The 16,353-nt window shown below is 41.9% G+C and overlaps 2 long non-coding RNA genes across 6 annotated transcripts in view; one reads left to right on the top strand and one right to left on the bottom strand.

Moving 5' to 3' along the window:
• Positions 1 to 16,353, bottom strand: part of LOC111942428 (uncharacterized) — a 43,634-nt gene that overhangs the window by 994 nt on the left and 26,287 nt on the right. The window contains exons 9-11 of one of the 3 annotated variants that reach the window (XR_015288079.1): positions 5,900 to 6,031; positions 3,254 to 3,354; positions 1,007 to 1,112 (exon numbers count right to left, since the gene is read on the bottom strand). This is a non-coding gene — a long non-coding RNA (uncharacterized LOC111942428). Of the gene's footprint in view, positions 1 to 1,006; positions 1,113 to 2,608; positions 3,355 to 5,899; positions 6,032 to 16,353 lie in introns of those variants that run through there. The other 2 variants (XR_015288077.1, XR_015288081.1) reach the window with 2 other exon arrangements.
• LOC147652374 (uncharacterized) overlaps positions 1 to 16,353 on the top strand; it is a 28,221-nt gene that overhangs the window by 6,937 nt on the left and 4,931 nt on the right. For 2 of the 3 annotated variants that reach the window (XR_015288083.1, XR_015288082.1), the window contains one exon: positions 10,503 to 10,700. This is a non-coding gene — a long non-coding RNA (uncharacterized LOC147652374). Of the gene's footprint in view, positions 1 to 10,502; positions 10,701 to 13,597; positions 14,810 to 16,353 lie in introns of those variants that run through there. The other variant, XR_015288084.1, reaches the window with a different exon arrangement.

Here is a 16,353-nt window from a genome sequence, read left to right as displayed (position 1 = left end):
TCATTCCAAACCTCCAGGCATGGACAACGACATCTTCCAGTCCATGAGGTTGCTCCACGCCCCTGGCCTTGAACTCTTCCTGGAATGGGGCAGCCACAGCTTCTCTGGGCAACTCTGCCAGGGCCTCACCACCCTCACAGTAAAGAATTTTTCTAATTACCAATCTAACCCTGCCCTCTGTCAGTGTGAAGCCATTCCCTCATGTCCTGCTTCTCCATCCTCTTGTGAAAAGCCCCTCTCCAGCTCTCTTGCAGCTCCTTTAGACACTGGAAAGCTGCTGGAAGGTTCCCTCAGAGCCTTCTCTTCTCCAAGTTGAATCACCCCAATTCTCAGTTGGTTTTTTTTTTCCTGTCTTTACAGCAGAGGTGCTCCATCCCTCTGAGCATCTTTGTGGCCTCCTCTGCACTCAGTCCAGCAGGTCTGTGCCCTTTCTTGTTGGGGTTCCCAGAGCTGGATGCAGAGCTCCAGGTGGGATCTGAGCAGAGCAGAGGGGCAGGATCCCCTCCCTTGCCCTGCTGCCCACGGAGCTCTGGATGCAGCCCAGGGCACATTTGGCTTTCTGGGCTGTGAGTGCACCTTGCTGGGTCCTGTTGAGCTTCCTGACAACCAACGACCCCAAGCCCTTCTCCTCAGGGCTGTTCCCAATCCATTCTCAGCCCAGGCTGTGTTTGTGCTGGGCATTGCCCCAGCCCAGCTCAGGACCTGGCTCTTGGCCCTGCTGAACTCCATGAGGTTCTCCCGAGCCTGTCCAGGCTGTCAGTGCCCCTGTGGATGGCATCCCTGCCCTCCAGAGACTGCACTCAAAGCCTGGTGTTGGCAAACTTGCTGAGGGTGCTCTCCATCCCACTGTCCATGTCACTGACAGAGATATTGAACACTGCTGATCCAAATTTATCTCAGTTTCACCCTGAGCAGCAGCAACCTTTGCAGTTTCCATGTGCTTTTGAGGACATGGATCCTACTGATAACAAGGAATGTACTGAAAGGCCAAGCAGAGGAGACTCACCAGGAAAGCAGCCTGTCATTCTGACTTCATGATCTGAGCTCCACATTGTATAGAAGCTATGTGGTCTTCACTGCCTCTGGGTTTTTGAATGCTTCTTTCCTAAATGCTCAAACCCAAATGGAGTCTCAGTTATAAACCTACTCTCAGAACCTCTGGGCAGAAGTCAAAATAAGTTCAGCAAATTGGTTGGATATCAGCTAAAAACACACTTAATTTTTCATCCGATAAACTTCTCTCAGAGGAACTACTGGAATCAGCTTTAGCCAGACACCACATCTATAACAAAATAATTCTGTGATTGGGTAATATGAACACCCTGTAATACCTACATCTGCTTTATCATGGAATGAAAGTTCTTGAATCAGTTGGCCAAATATAGATTTCAGAGTATTTAACACTTGCAACATGCTCCACTCCAACACAGTGTATCAGTAATATCAATCCAGATATTGTGAAGGGTTGGGCTCAGAGTTCTGAGGATACACAAAGGCATTTGCAATTGCCACCTAATGCATCTTCAGAGATCCTGCCACTTTGGACAGCTCAATCCAACCTTGCAGTCTCCTGCATCAAAGAATCAGGATCAACCCCACAGCCTCAGAGGAGGTAGATTCACATGCACAAGTTCAGAGGAGGCAGATTTTCTTCAAGATCTGTAATATTGTTTAGCAAGCCTAACCAAAAGAGAATCCAGGGGCCAGCCAGCACTCCAGAGATGCTCTGGGCTCCCCAGCAAATCCAAGGAATCCAAGGAACCTCAAACACACTTAAAAGAGGGAATGACTATCCACTCCTTGATGCCACATTATTAGGTGATTAAGAGCTGTGCATTGAGAGGCTCTGAACAGTCTTGTACAACTTTTCCCAAATCACAGAAGTCTCCTGGGAAACCTCAGTAATCAAACAAGATCTCGCGGTCAGGAAGCTTTTCTTCATCCAGCTGATTTTATTTCCCTTTCATCATTCCATCTATTACTCATTACATCCTCCTGCCAAACTCCACATAATTCTTCTGTCTCTCTCTCATGCTTCCATGTTTCAGTTTCATATAGACCACCATATTCTTCCATCCAAGCTTTTCTTACCCCTTATTCAGGCTGCACGTATTTAGTCCTTGCCATTTTTCCTGTTGTGCTTCTAACAGCACCTCTGCTGAGTAGAAACACTCCAAATTGAACAGATTCTACAAACAATTATATTTGGCAGTCTCTAAATGTAGAGACATGCAAACCAATGATTAAATCACCTTGAACAACTGAGAGTTCAAAGCCATAAAATTGTCAAATCGGGACAGAGAACTTTGGATGACACTGAAAGATCAACTTCACAGGAAGCCCTCAAGTAATGATATATTAAAAAATAAGCCCAAGTTTGCTTTACGGTCCTTGTCTCAAGGAATATGTTGTTAGGTACATATCTGCAGTGATTTTTATGTACAAAATATTTTAAGTGTTCTGCCACTGCGACATCAGGCAGATACCGGTAAGTGCATATTACCCTTACAGTTTTACAATATATTTTGAGCTACAACATAATTACTGTTCCAAGATTCATACTGCAGTTCACATAAAGGCAACTTTTTGCTCAATTAAATCACCTACTGTTGAGCAACTCCTGCTTCAGACTGTTAGAACATCTCTGTGTGACAGAGTTACAATAATTTGCTCCATCATCATATCCTGCTCAAAGATCAGCTTCCACAGTCTCCTCCTGCTAGAAACTGCTAGAATGTGGGTTTTATCCATAAACAAGGCAAAGTCCTTCCACAAACCAGAGCATTTTTCAAATCATACTTCATCTACATAACTTACAATTTTATAAGCTTAGTTTGAAAGACTTCAAGTTTAGTCATCTGAAGACAAATATATTAATTTATCTCTTTGAAACCTGGGAGCACTATATATTTGGAATTGGATTTACATCCAGTTAGCAAGTACAATTATCTAGAAACCCATTTATGAGCTTTATGATGAGACACGGATAGACATGGATAGTGGGGTGTGTTTGTGTAAGTTTCACCATAAATAAGACAATAACAAATAAGACAGCTACAATGTGATCTGTGGGAGCTCCCAACATCTGAGCAAGAAACGTCTGGGCATCTTTCAAAATGAAAAGGGCAACTGGCAGATTTAAAGGATCATGAATACCCAACAGGAGGAGACATCTACCTGCTAAGCTTGGACCTCTGTGGAGCACAAATGGCACAAAATGTGCACTTTCCAAGACAAACTCATATATTTTTACCAGAATTGCATTTTTGCAGGATGGTTTCTGTCTTTCCATAAAGCTGCTCCTTCCTTCTTTCCTCAGCTTCTGTGCTTGTTCTCCTCCCCGTGAACGCATTCCTGTCATAAAAAAGAAGGATGCACATCATTCCCATTTTTCCCAGGTAGCTGAAAGGAGCTACACAGCACAGAACATCTACCAGTCATTTTTTATCCAAAGACACAAGGTGGTGATTCCCTGGCATATATTTACCAGGAAAAAAGGGGGTGAAGAGTCTCAGCCCTCCTGCCCTCACCATGGGCTGCTGCAGCACATGGCTCTGCCTCACCTCCTGCGGGACTTTTGGCTGTTCTCTGACTTCTCCCCCTGTGAACTGGGGTCATGTTCTCTCCTGACTGTGGCCAGAAACAAAATAGATGGCACAAGGTATGCAAGGTATCAGGCCCATGACCGCTGACAAATCTCTGAGTACTTCTGTGGATTATGTTGGAAGCATATTCCTGGAGATACCGTTCGTGTTTATAAAGTCTTCTGGGGTGAACATTGCTCAATGGAAAAGCAGCGCAGAAATTTAACAAAAGCTACGCTGCAAAAGGCAAAAAAGTAACTCTCCCACAGGAACTGAAAGGCATTTCATACATGTCCAATGAGACATTAAAAATAATTATGTGGAAGAGTAATAGCTCCCTTGGTTGTTTTAATATATTTTTGTCTACAAACAAGAAACGTTCTCTAAACTGCTGCCTTGGCTTGGCTTGAAAGGTCTCTCAAACAAAAGCCCTTCAAGTGACCCTTAGATTATTAAAGCTCAGTAACAATGAATGTGGATCTCAGTTCAAACAAAGACTGTAAAAATAAAAAGACAGCAGTTTTGGTCTTGGAAACGAGTGTGCCTCACTAAACTGGAAACATACAGAATGTATTTTTGATCAAGTTATTCCTCCGCAGAGCAAACCTGAAACCTTTTGTCTAAAGATTTCAACACTGGGTTTCTCTTAAACACTAACTGCAAATAATCTCACTTCTAGTACAAATGGAAAGGTTGGATCCCATATCTGAATTTAAACTTCCCAGAACTCCTTCAGAGAGCACTTCAGATCAACAAGGGATTTTTTTTTTAATTCTGTTCTTAATGATTTTTTCCCTCCAAAACTTGCTGAAATGTCATTAGGATCATCAGAAACATTTGCGGTGAACAAAAATGTCAGCAACGCCAAACTGCAAAGCTTGAACACTCTGATCTGTGTCTCCCATGAGAAACATACAAAGGTTGAGATGTTCAATGACAGACATTAATGTCAAATGCTAAAGCAGGAAAAGCAAACATAGGAGTGGGGAGAGATATAAGGACCCCATAGAATATCTTGTTTTGAAAGTCATATGTCATTTAAATGGCCTTTAATAACTGAAGAAGCTAATTAAAAATATATTTTTGTGTAGTTTGCTGGCAGAACATGCACAGCTGCTAGTTGATAGAGTCAGTTTTGCCCTCATCAGCTCGAGGCACAAGGTTTATGTATCCCCTTCATTGCTGTGAGCACCAGTGGCTGTGCACAGAACTCCCTCCAAGCATAGGCCAAAAAGGATCTTGTCAAAGCCAGTGGGACAAAATATCAAAATCATCTCAGTTTCATCTCTTTTGCATCTACCAGACCTGCTCTTGCAGCCAGCAGAACTGGAGAATTAGGGATTGTAGCTGTAGCTGGGAGAAGGGGACAATGTCCCTAAAGGACAGTGGTCCAGCCCACCAGGAGCTTCCCAGTCCCTCACCAACCTCTCTGGCCTTCCATGTGTGCCCTGGTCCTTACTGCCTCAATATAGGTCTTCATTCTGCTCTTATTCTTTCCTTCAGAAGCAGCAGCCAAGCTCTCTCCTGTCTCTGTGCCTCTCCCACTTTCATTGGGAGCTCCATTTGCTATTGTCAGCACAGTGACATCCAGCAGGCACGAATGTTTAGCCATGACCTACCTAGTTGGGGACACCAGGACACGCTAAAACTCTCTGATGTGTTCATTGTGGAAGTTCAGCACCACTGGGAGAAGCTGTAGAGCTGAGCAGGTGGATAAAAATGCAACACATTTTCCCTAAACCAACACCATCTATATGTTAACAATGGATGTGTAGAAATGATTCCATGGCCAAACTTTGTCTCTTCTTTATCAAATTTTGGAGTGGAAAATGCAAATGGGCTTGATAATTGTAATAGAGAAAATGCAAACAAAACTGTGTGTCTGCATTAACAGCTCATGTAAGATCACTTCTCTGCACAGGGATGGTTAATGACTGGAACTGGATTAGAAACCCTTGCTGACCAAAGCTTTCTGTTCAGCCTATTTCTATTCAGAGCAGTAAATTAGCTACTTTTGTGCTATGCCTGATTCCTGCCCAGGGGGTTAGGGAGATGTTTGTTCTGCATAACCATGGCAACAAAGTTGGCAATTGACATCAAGTTTGGCTATTCCCCTGAGCAGGATTTACCCCACGAACTTCATTTGCCAGGCACCAAGAAGACAGCAGTGTCACAATGATGCATTTAATACAGTCAAGACTGGATTTGAATACAGTAATAATAAAAGACACTATAACCTACTAATCTACATTTGTATTTCCTTTTTAGCTGCCTCAATAATCATCTCTTTGCAAAACTAATGCACTAAAACTCACCAGCAGAATGGAGAGCAATCACATCATTCTCTCAAAGTATAACTTCTTCTAGTACATTTACAAAATACATCAAATTCAATAGAGGACAAAAATTAAATATATATGCAGGAGAAAAATGCTTCTGAATGAGATCTGGGAATGAATACAGATAAAAAGACAAAATACAGTTTACTGATTAGATTAATAGTTGATAGTGTCATGACTGATGGTTTTCAAAGCAGTGACTTATTTTATGAGAATTCACAATCCTTAAATGCAACAATGTTCACTCTGTTCTGTGTTTGTATAGTGTTTAGAACAGTATGGCACTGGTCTGCCACCAGGTGCTTCAGTGGTACAAAGAAAAAACTGCAGCAGATGAAAAGGTGATTATTAAAATCAAATCAAAAAAGATGATTATTAAAAAATAGTAACAGCTTAGCTTAACTTCTGGTACTATGAAATTAGGGCCTGGATTTCAACACAATTCTGAGCTATTGATCAGTTTTGCCAGTTGCATCCTTTTTGTAGTTTGCACAACTCTTTTTACTCTAAAGCTAGGTAGATTATGATAGCATCAATGGCCCTCTGAAGTTATCTTTTTATTATTGCTCTTTCTACATTACAGTACAGAGCTCCTTGATCAGAAAAGAAACCCTAACTGTGCTGTGTCTTTGTATTTAATGCCCTGCAGTGCAGTACAAAGTGCTGGTCATAATTGTAGAGTGAATTAAGAAAAAGGAGATGTACATTGTGAATGAGATATGGATTTAAGAGACTTTTAATTTTTTTTAATGAGAATGGGCCATCTATTAATATTGATGGCTGCTATACTCATAAGGAGGAAAACTAAATACCTTTATCATTAAATACAATTTGGTAATATGTGCAAAAAGGATCTATCCCAGTACTCATTTGTGTCTGTCCAAACAGAATGACTGGACACGATGCCTGTTCAAGGAAATGGCAAACTAGAACTTGTCATTTCTAAAGTTTATTAATACTTAAGGTGAACCTAGCCATTCTGAAACCATGCTAAGGTGAGGAGAAAAACACCTTTGGACTAATACCATAACCTTTAAAGACATGGTGTAATTCTACTGTAAAGACAGAAGTTTGGGTAATGCATCAAATGCAGAGGAAGAAAAGAGGGATATAAAATAAATAGCATAATGACACCAAAAGTTACATGCAGCCAACACAAACTAGGCAGGGCTAGCTGTGCCATGCTTTGCTTGTAAAATATGTAAAGAAATAAATCCACTGCTATTTTAAAAAAAACACTAAAAGCTTAAACCATCAGCAGAGTATTCACATGCTTACAGTATCATTGAATACACGTATTTAATTTAATCCCAGCAGTTAACAAGTTTTGGAAAACAAAGCAAAAACACTTTATCTTGGTTCAAGCACAGCATTTGAAGGCAGGTTCCCCTAGGAAATGAGGCTTGTGTGATTGCACTGCCAGTCCATCTGTCTCTCAAATAACTTCTCAACCTCAGACCTGTTTCAGCCAAATTCTGTACAGCCATGACATTCCCAGCAAAGCTGAGTGAGCACAAAGCTCAGGGAGCTGGCAGCTCAACAGAAAAAGAGGGACCTACACCAGTGCCCCCACTAAAGCAGCTCTGCCGAGTGAGATCAGCAGTTCTTTGCTCCCCATGGCCAGTTCCTCATCAGAGCAAACTGCAATCCCTGCTACCATTGCCCAGCTGTTATCTGGGGAGGAGGAAAGGAAGTGAAGGTAGCTGGAGGGGAGGGAATCACAGGGGATGTGGAGGGAGCAGGGGTTGAGGGGTGGGCAAAGAGCTGGGAGGCAAGGATTCAAATCCAGGCAGCCAGGATTCATTAGTCCCACTGCCACAGAACAACTTGTTTCTCAGTATTACAGTTCAGCCAAGAAACCACTAAAAGGAGTTATCTGGACAGCTCTGTTGATAGTGCATTTTCAAAACCTTTATTTGCTGGCATTTTGGATCCTGTCTCCACCCATGGAGGCTTGTGCAGGGAGAAGATCTGATCAATCCTCAGCAAGCTGAATCAAACCTTTACATGAATGGGGGAAGGAAGAGATGCATAATAACATCAAACTGGAGGTGCAAACATCAGGCTACTCTAAATATGCCAGAGGACAACTAGTCTCCTTCCAAAGGGAGATATTTTCTGTTTCTTTTCATCTGCACCATTGTCTCCTATGTTTTACTCTGCTTGGGAATAATAGAATGTGTGAGTAAGGACGGAGTTTACTAAATGCTGAATTAGTTGAGATTGATTTAACCATTTAGGCTTTTACTTGTGCTTAGGGAAATGTGCTGGACTTTGAAGAAGTTGTTTGATGCCATTTTTTCTAAGTGGGATGTAAACTGATTCTCCTCATTTTCCTATAAAGGACCCCATAAAAAGTTGTTCTGTGACATACACAAAAGGACATCACAAAAGAAATAGCCCAGCTGACAGAAACCACCCCAGACAGATATATTTGTGAGCTATATATCAATTCCTTGCTCTGTCAAAAACTGACTAGATAATAAAAAGTACCCAGGTCACTCTAGAATACAAAGTCTTACAAGGACACTTTCCCAGTTTTTCCCATGTGACAAGACCTGTCACACCAGCTCCATTATTATGGTACCCTGAATTAAGCATGAGTGATATCCAAAATCAGCTTTGGTTCAACTCCAGGTAGGGCAGACACCCAGCCATTGACAAGGTGCTTGATAAGAATAAAAACAGAATTATCAAAATTATGAGTTCTAGTGTCTGTCAAATCAGTAGCTGCCACTTAAAACTCCAGCTGTTACTTACTAAAAAAAAATAAAAATCTGTGAAGGAGTGGTACAAACTCTTGGAAAGCCTTTTCTGTTTAAAGTTTTTTTTTTGAGTGCAGAAATTTAACTCCCCCACTAGAGTATTTGCTCCCAATACCAGTACTGGCTGACATTCCCAAAGAGCAGGTTCAATACCCACGAGAGAGAGAAGTTCAGACTATTATTCAATGCCTTGCCAGCTACAGGGTGGGACCAAAAACACCTGGGGCTAAATCTTCCTGATCAAAGTTCCCATCCCACTGCTCTGTCTGCCTGGACTATCTGAAGGTATCTCCTACAGCTTGTCCTGAAAACTTGGCCCTGAGTTACCATGTGGCTTCCAGAAGACCTCTGGGGGTCCCTTTTTAACTGCAGTTGAGGTGTGGGAATAGAAGAGAATGAAAAGTACTGGTGTGTGCCCAGTTCTTTCTCTGAATAAGTGGCCAAAGCACATTGCACTTCAGAGAGGAAAATGGTCTTGATCATTGAGTTCAGATGCAACATGCAGCACCTTCTTAGAGAGAGAAAAGCAGCAGAATTTACCCATGAGCAGTTTTATCACTTGGGTTTCTGTGTTCTGCAGAGCTTAGGGGAAAGTTAAGATGCAGAAACCAGAAAGGACCACGCAAACACTCTCATGGAGCTGACCTGGGCCTCTAACAGTGAAGCCAAAAGTCTTTGCTGGAGAGAAGCAGAGTTGTTTCAGGAGTGTGAAGGAGTGGAAAGAGATCTGGGGGGAAGTTAAAGACTGTTGTGGGAGATTTCTGTATTCACTGTCCTGCCATCATCTCTTGTCCAGACTATGCCAGACATATCTCTGTTCTCTAGGTGCCACCTAATGGGTGGTATAAGGAAAAAAGATAAAACCAAAAAGTGGTCATGGTGGGGGTGGAATGACCCTTCACACCAGAGAACCCACAGCTGCTTTGTTGGTGGTCAAAGCTGGATGCAATTCTTTCCCATTGCTGGCCTTCCATCTGAACTGACACATTTACAGAGCTGAACAAGTGAGAGCTGTAGGCCCGAGAAGGCTCAGATCATTTTCTGTTGTCTCCATTCATCTGGCACTTGTGTTCTTAGATTTCCTTTAGTCCAGACAAGGACTCTGACAGGGTTAAACAACTCCACAGCCAGCAAATAAATTCAGAGTATATCAGTGTCTCATATGTACTGACTTCCCATAGGTTCAAAATAGATACAGGGAGACACCAGCTATGAAAATGCCCCACATGAGCTAAAGAATCCCTTGTCCAGGAAGCAAGCAGGATTCCACAAGGGTGTGCTTTGGCAGCAGAGCTACCTCTATACAGCAGCACCTAGGGCTGCCTGAAAGTAAAAAGGGGATGACAGGGCATTTGAAACATTACTTTTATAATGCTGGACAAGACTTGCATGAATCTTAGCTCAGAATAGCTCACAACTGAAATGCATTTAATATTTAGCTTCTCTTCATCAGATGACAAGGAGAGGTGGAATTTTGCTGTGCTTCATGAAGGGAGTGCTTGCCATGGCTCTCTGCACAGCAGCCGTAACCAAAAGTTCCCAAGATCTAAATTGGTTCTGACACAAATCCTTCTCTGAATGTCACTGGCCTTCAGCACCTTGGTTTTCCTATGGATTCAAACCAGGATGTGAATGACAAAGATCTCAGCAAAGCAGAGATCATCCTGTAGCTCCCTGAATCTTCTGTGGTAGCATCAGGTAACTTCCTTAGAAACAAAGCTTTAATTGAACTTGAGTGACTAATATGTTCAAACCAGAAACTTTCCTGTGGGTTTTAAAAATTTAATTATATTCCATCCCCAATTTTTTCCTAGTGCTACTCATTGAAAATACACAGCTGCACTGGTGAAGCTGTCAGTGAAAGGAAGCAAGAGGTTTTGGCAGCTGCAAGAGGGGAAGAGGTGAGGCCCTGGACTCATGAGAAGGCGTTGGAGATCTCTGGAGTCTGATGACGTTTTTGGCCATCTGAAGAAAACTCATTTCATCCCCACCCTTTTGTGAATAAGGCAGAGGTGAGTAGGTTACCAGGCAGCAGGTCTTGGTCCCAGCTCTTGCTGCAACAGATCGTACAGCCACAGTCAAAATGTGCTTGGTTCCCTCCTTCATCTGCAGCAAGGAGGACGTGCACTTTCCAACATGAACACCCAGATCTGAGGCAGGCTGGGACGAGCACTCTCAGCTCTATGAAACAGATGCATTGGAGCCCAAAAGTGCTTAAGGTACATGCTGGTGTTTCCAGCATGGATTTCAGCTCAGGAGCATTGCTCACACAATTCTGAGCTAGAGGATCTTCTCAGGAAAGATGTTCATCCCTGCAAGTCACTCTGAAGGAGCTGCACTGAGAAAAAGAGCAGCCTTCCTGGTATTTGTCTTCCTCTGCATGCCACATAAATATATTTTTGCTCTGTCTGAAGCACCTTCTCCTACATTTATAGGAGAGAGAGCCAGCAGCATGGCTCCAAGGCATTGGCACAGAATAAAACATAAATAATAATTATTTAAGCAACTTATTTTCAACCTATATTTCAGTAATTTAAAATGTAACAGTGAAAACCCCAAAGACATACCAATATTCTACACTTGGGATTGTGAAATATCATAGAGGAAAAATAAATCACCACCTTCAGAACAAGTCTGCCTGAATAAAACAGCACTTTTCTGTTCAAGAGATGTTATTTCAGTGGGTAAAAGGTGCTATATATTTATTATTATTACTATTATTATTATTTTGATATTAGTACTCTTACTACTGTTGTTTAAGCTGCCTACAGTAACTATGGTAGAAATATCTTTTTCCCAGCCATGCAGTACAGCAAGACACTTTTAACATAGCAAAGACTGCTTTCAAAACCCAATTTTTAAGGGGTTCAATACCAAAGTCACAGAGCATTACACCTTCACTGACAATAGTATCAGCCTGGCAGAGAATTGCAGTTGATCTCACTGTTTTATTCCTGAACCAGGCTTATTTATAAATATGTGAATAATGTATATTCATAGTTTCCCTTATTCAGAGCTTCTTCCCCACCCTTTCAGTGCAGTAAAGCCTTTCCAATGCAGTTTCTGAAGCACTCTGCCTTGCACACCTCACAGATGCTGATGAACTGGTGATATCTGAGGTGCTGTAAATCAGGACCTGCTTCTTCAGATGACACAAAAATAGTCCATGTGCCCCCTCTGACACTGTAAAACCCTCCTGCCCATTCTGCAGCACTGGCCCCTGCAACTCTCCTTGATGTGGTAATTCAAGAGCAGAACAAAAAGAAACGTGCAACTCTCAGCAGCATACATCGATGAGGGGACCAAAATAGGTTTATCAAAGAAAAATGTGACTCTGACCCATCCTTGGAACCAAATCAAAGAGTATCTAATGGCAGCAGTAACTCTCCAAGAAGAAAACAAAGCTAAACTAGTTTAAAATAGATCCAAAGAGGAATACGTGGGGCTTTTTGTTGTGGTCATTGCCAGCCAGATTATGATTGGTTACAAATGTTAAGGGCCCTTAAATTGCTTGAGTTCTTAATCCATCAAATTGGTCATCACTATGTGCCAAGCAATGACCTCAGTGAAAAGCCATCAATCACTGCTCAGTTAAAGAACCAAACCTGCAAGTTCCCTCAAGTATCACTTCTCTCAGCACTTGTGTGTGGGGAAGGCAGGCTGCCCAGGGCTTGGTTAGCTGATTTACGTGGAGGAAGACAGAAGAGCACCAAATTTTGCATTAACAGAAGCTGGCATAGAGCAGATTAAATCAAAAAAGGCAATAAAAGACAGAGTTTGCTTTGCATGTGGGTTAAGAGCTGAAAGATCTGCTTCCTTACAGCGTGGTCCCACTAAGAGATTTAAAGCTGCATGTAAGAAGTTGTATCAGATTTTGTATCTACAATCCCTCTAATTTCCTACTTGCTAATCCTCTTTGGGGCATCACCAGCTACCTTGCAGTTACTACACTGTGCACAGAGTGCCAAAGACATGCTTTTCATCAATATCACTGTAAATTCTAAGTTCACTCTCCATTCTGAAGCAGAGGAATCTCTAGCTGTGCTCTGTTTGGCATCAGTACCAAAGATGATGAAGCCTTTTTTTAAGAATGAAAGTTAGTTCATCTTTATGTATATAAAGCAGGTGTTCAGCTACAAAGCTTTTTACAGTAGGAACGGTATGATCAAAGTGACCTTAACAAAACCTGTTGTTATAAGGATTTTGAGGATCCAGAAGAATGTAGGAGGAGGGAGAAAGGAATATTTCAAACAGTAGAGAATAAGTGTGGTTACATTTTTCACCACTGAGCACTTTACAGCAAACTGTGTTTCCTGTGGTAGGACAGCTTTCATGAAGCCTTTCCCCATCTCTCTCTACTCCAGTGATTTCCAGCCCTTTTTCAGATATTTATCTGCTTGTGTTTCATCGATGAGATATATATATTGAAGAGACAATAAGTAACATTACAGGTTACAGTAAAAATACACACTGAGGTGCTATACCACCAAATGCAAATATTTCTAAGGCAGTTTGGAGCTGAAGACTGTATCCACATTAATACTACCCTCCAAAAATTTTAATCTCACAAGCTTTCTGCACATCCCAAAATAGGCTGTGGCAATTACAGCAGAGGCCACTCATAGTATTCATTCAAATTTAAATACAAGAGTCAGTCTTTGCAGGAACAGACTGTATTTTGGCAACAAAATCATACCTCTCACAGTCCAAAGTAGTATCTTAAATGACAACTCATCAGAATTAAAAGCATTAGCAAAGTAAGTGTTTTGGGCTTTCATACAATCTTATTTTTAAATGCTTTTGGCAGCTAACTCCATCTTTAAAATTCCATTACAATTGTGTGGAATTGCCTTCTATGCTGAAAGGACATAAAGCAATGAGAATAGATTTACCTCCTTTCTGTTTCAAGATCTCCTGAGGAATAAAACCTGACACAGAGGGGATGAAGTGACTTGGCTTTCACAGCAGGATTACACAAACCACAGGAGGACAGGACCATTCTGCCCACTCCTGTCCTTCAGACCTTGAGATCCTGGCTCCAGGAGAAGGAATTCCAGGGGAATCTTGTGCCAAACCTAGTCACTACTGCACCCTCCTGTTGCAAAAGGCACTGTGACTGGAAACAGCTTTTTATCACAGGCTTTTCTCCATCCACCTGCCCCACCAGCTTTTTCAAACTTGTGCCTCCTGACATTTAGAAAATTGAGATGTGCAATCCTGCTGTGTGTAGGAATCATTGCCTAAAGTAATCCAGCGCCCCAAGAACCACGGTGGAGCTGCAGTCAGCAACGTGCTGGACACCCACTGGCTGCAGAAAGCCTGGGGTCTGGCCCAAAAAGCTCAACAGGGAAAGCAATTTAAATTATACAACTGCCAATGCAACATGGTGTCTTTTTTGGCAGAGAAGATAAAAATAGCAAAGAAACGACAGCTCTGTTCTTTTTATGAAAGCCTGGCAGTTTTCCAGTAGAGACTTAAGTACTTTTTGTACTTTGGGGGGAAAAAAAGGTGATGGGATGTGGTCCAAGACTGGTCATACAAACCTGAGAAATATGGAATAAGAGGCTGGGCTGAAGCAGCCAAAGTGGTACCACCAGCTGCAGCCCCATTAATTAATGCTCTGCGGTATGTAGCTGTAAGAATGACCCTGATAATTGTTGAATAAGAGCAGATAACTTTCACAGAACAGCTCTGCTTTTCTTACTGTGGTGTACTTACCCAAGCAAGTACATTGCACATTTCCCTCATCTCACAGGGCAGTAAATTAGTTCTAATTGCAAAGGTATGTAGTAAAAGCTGTTCTCAGCCTTCTGCAGCATTTGAAGGTTTATTTTACAGTTTTAGGTTTTCTCTGGATGCATAAAACTGGGGGGAGAGGGACATGAGAAAATGCAGATTTTTAGAGATCTGTAAAATTACCTCAGTTTAGACAAATAAGTGTTTGTTTGCAACTCAAACAATGTAGCTGAAAACTACAGTTCTGTGGATGACAGCACAGTGCACCAGAATAGAGATTCCTTTTTTATTTTTTGCAGTTCTCTTAATTTGAAAAGAATGACAACTTTATCTGCTTAAAGAGGAAAATACAACAGTACAATAAATTGTTTTTAACATATCCTAACTCTAGTTTTGTGAATAATTTTGGAAAAAAATTACCAAAAATGGATACAGCTCCACTGACAGCACTGACTTGTGCAAACAGCAGCAGCTGCCCAGGATTTCAGATCCTTGGGCTCTGCCTTTAGTCTCTGTGTGGCACTCAGTCATGCTCTAAATCCTCTTTTACAAATATTTTCCTTGTCCTTTTTGTCTCCTCTACATTGCTGTGCCCCTGCCCCTGCTACAGGCAAGCCTCCCCACTAAAATCCATCAGGGAACAGCAGCTGCCCACAGCAGCTCCTCTCTCCTTCCACAGCCAGATCCTTCTGCTAGCTGTGAACTTGACAAACAGCCTGAGGATTTTATCTCCAAACAAAGCTGTTGGGTAGATCCGAGGAAACAATGTTTATCTCAGACTGCAGAATCCAACTTGCACGTCCTGTGCAGAGAGGGGACACTTGGCATGCGTTGTTTTTAGCAGGTACCTGTTCCTGTCAGGGATCTGACACACAGGGAAATGCTGTTTTCTTGTATTTCAGTAAGTTCCAGCAAGGAACCACTTCTTCTCACCAAACCCCAGCACCTACATGCATGACAACAGAGATGTAGTCTTGCAAATGAAAGCCACAAACAAAAAGTAGTCACCCAACTCAGGGCCAAACAAAAGAAGGAAAGACAGGAGGAGGTTTTTGGATTGGCTGGTTCTTCTGGGAATGCAGCTGTGCATTCCAGCAGGCAGCAAGAATGTGGGTTTTTCCACTTCTGCCGATCATAAGCTTTGCTACATTCTAGGCAAAAGCATTCATCCCCCATGTATGTGGTTCAACTAGATAGCTTCACAGAATAACACATAAAAGAATGGAAATTAAACAAAGATTCAGGCTTCTAATGTCAGCCACCATCATAGAGTAGAAAAATTAAGTCACTGTTAAAAACGCACATTTCTTTTTCTGGCTGTGCAAGCCTGAATATATGGGGCATATCTGATATGTAACTCGATGTTGTCTCAGGCTTTCTCCTCCCACAGCCAAGTGAAACAGGATCCAGAAGTTTTGCCAAATTTATCACATGTAGCTCTTTATACCAATTTAGTAGGACCAGTCACGATCAACCAAAAAGCCTCCTCAAGTCCTTGTGTTGTTGTGTATTTTTCTGCCTCTCCAAAATGTCAAAAAGCATTGACTTTTCTTGTGTCCCCACTTCTGGCTGAAAACTTTGTGTCATGAAGAAAGGGATGCCAACAACAAAGGAACTTCTGAGGAAGACTCCTCCTGAGCTGCTACCAGTGGTGATTGTTAGAGATACCACTGATCCTATAGCTAATAATTGAATTAGATCCTTGGAACTCGTTCCTCCTGCCAAGCTGCACAAAGCTTAAATAGCATCACTATCTGCCTCAAGTGTGCTGCATTAAAAACAGATCCTCCCCTCACCTTCTGACACAGCATTGTAGAAAAAGAAGCCAAAAAACAAAACACAAAAAGAGCTTTTGTAGTAGCTAGCTTGTAATGACATGGCAAAAATGACTAGTGAGGGGAGAAGAGTCACAAGACAATGTAACCTTAG

The sequence above is a fragment of the Cyanistes caeruleus genome, chromosome 6 (genome assembly GCF_971803275.1).
Source record: "Cyanistes caeruleus chromosome 6, bCyaCae1.hap1.1, whole genome shotgun sequence".
Lineage (NCBI taxonomy): Eukaryota > Metazoa > Chordata > Aves > Passeriformes > Paridae > Cyanistes > Cyanistes caeruleus.
Note: the sequence above shows the minus strand (reverse complement) of the source record. Positions and strands in the feature narration are given on the sequence as shown.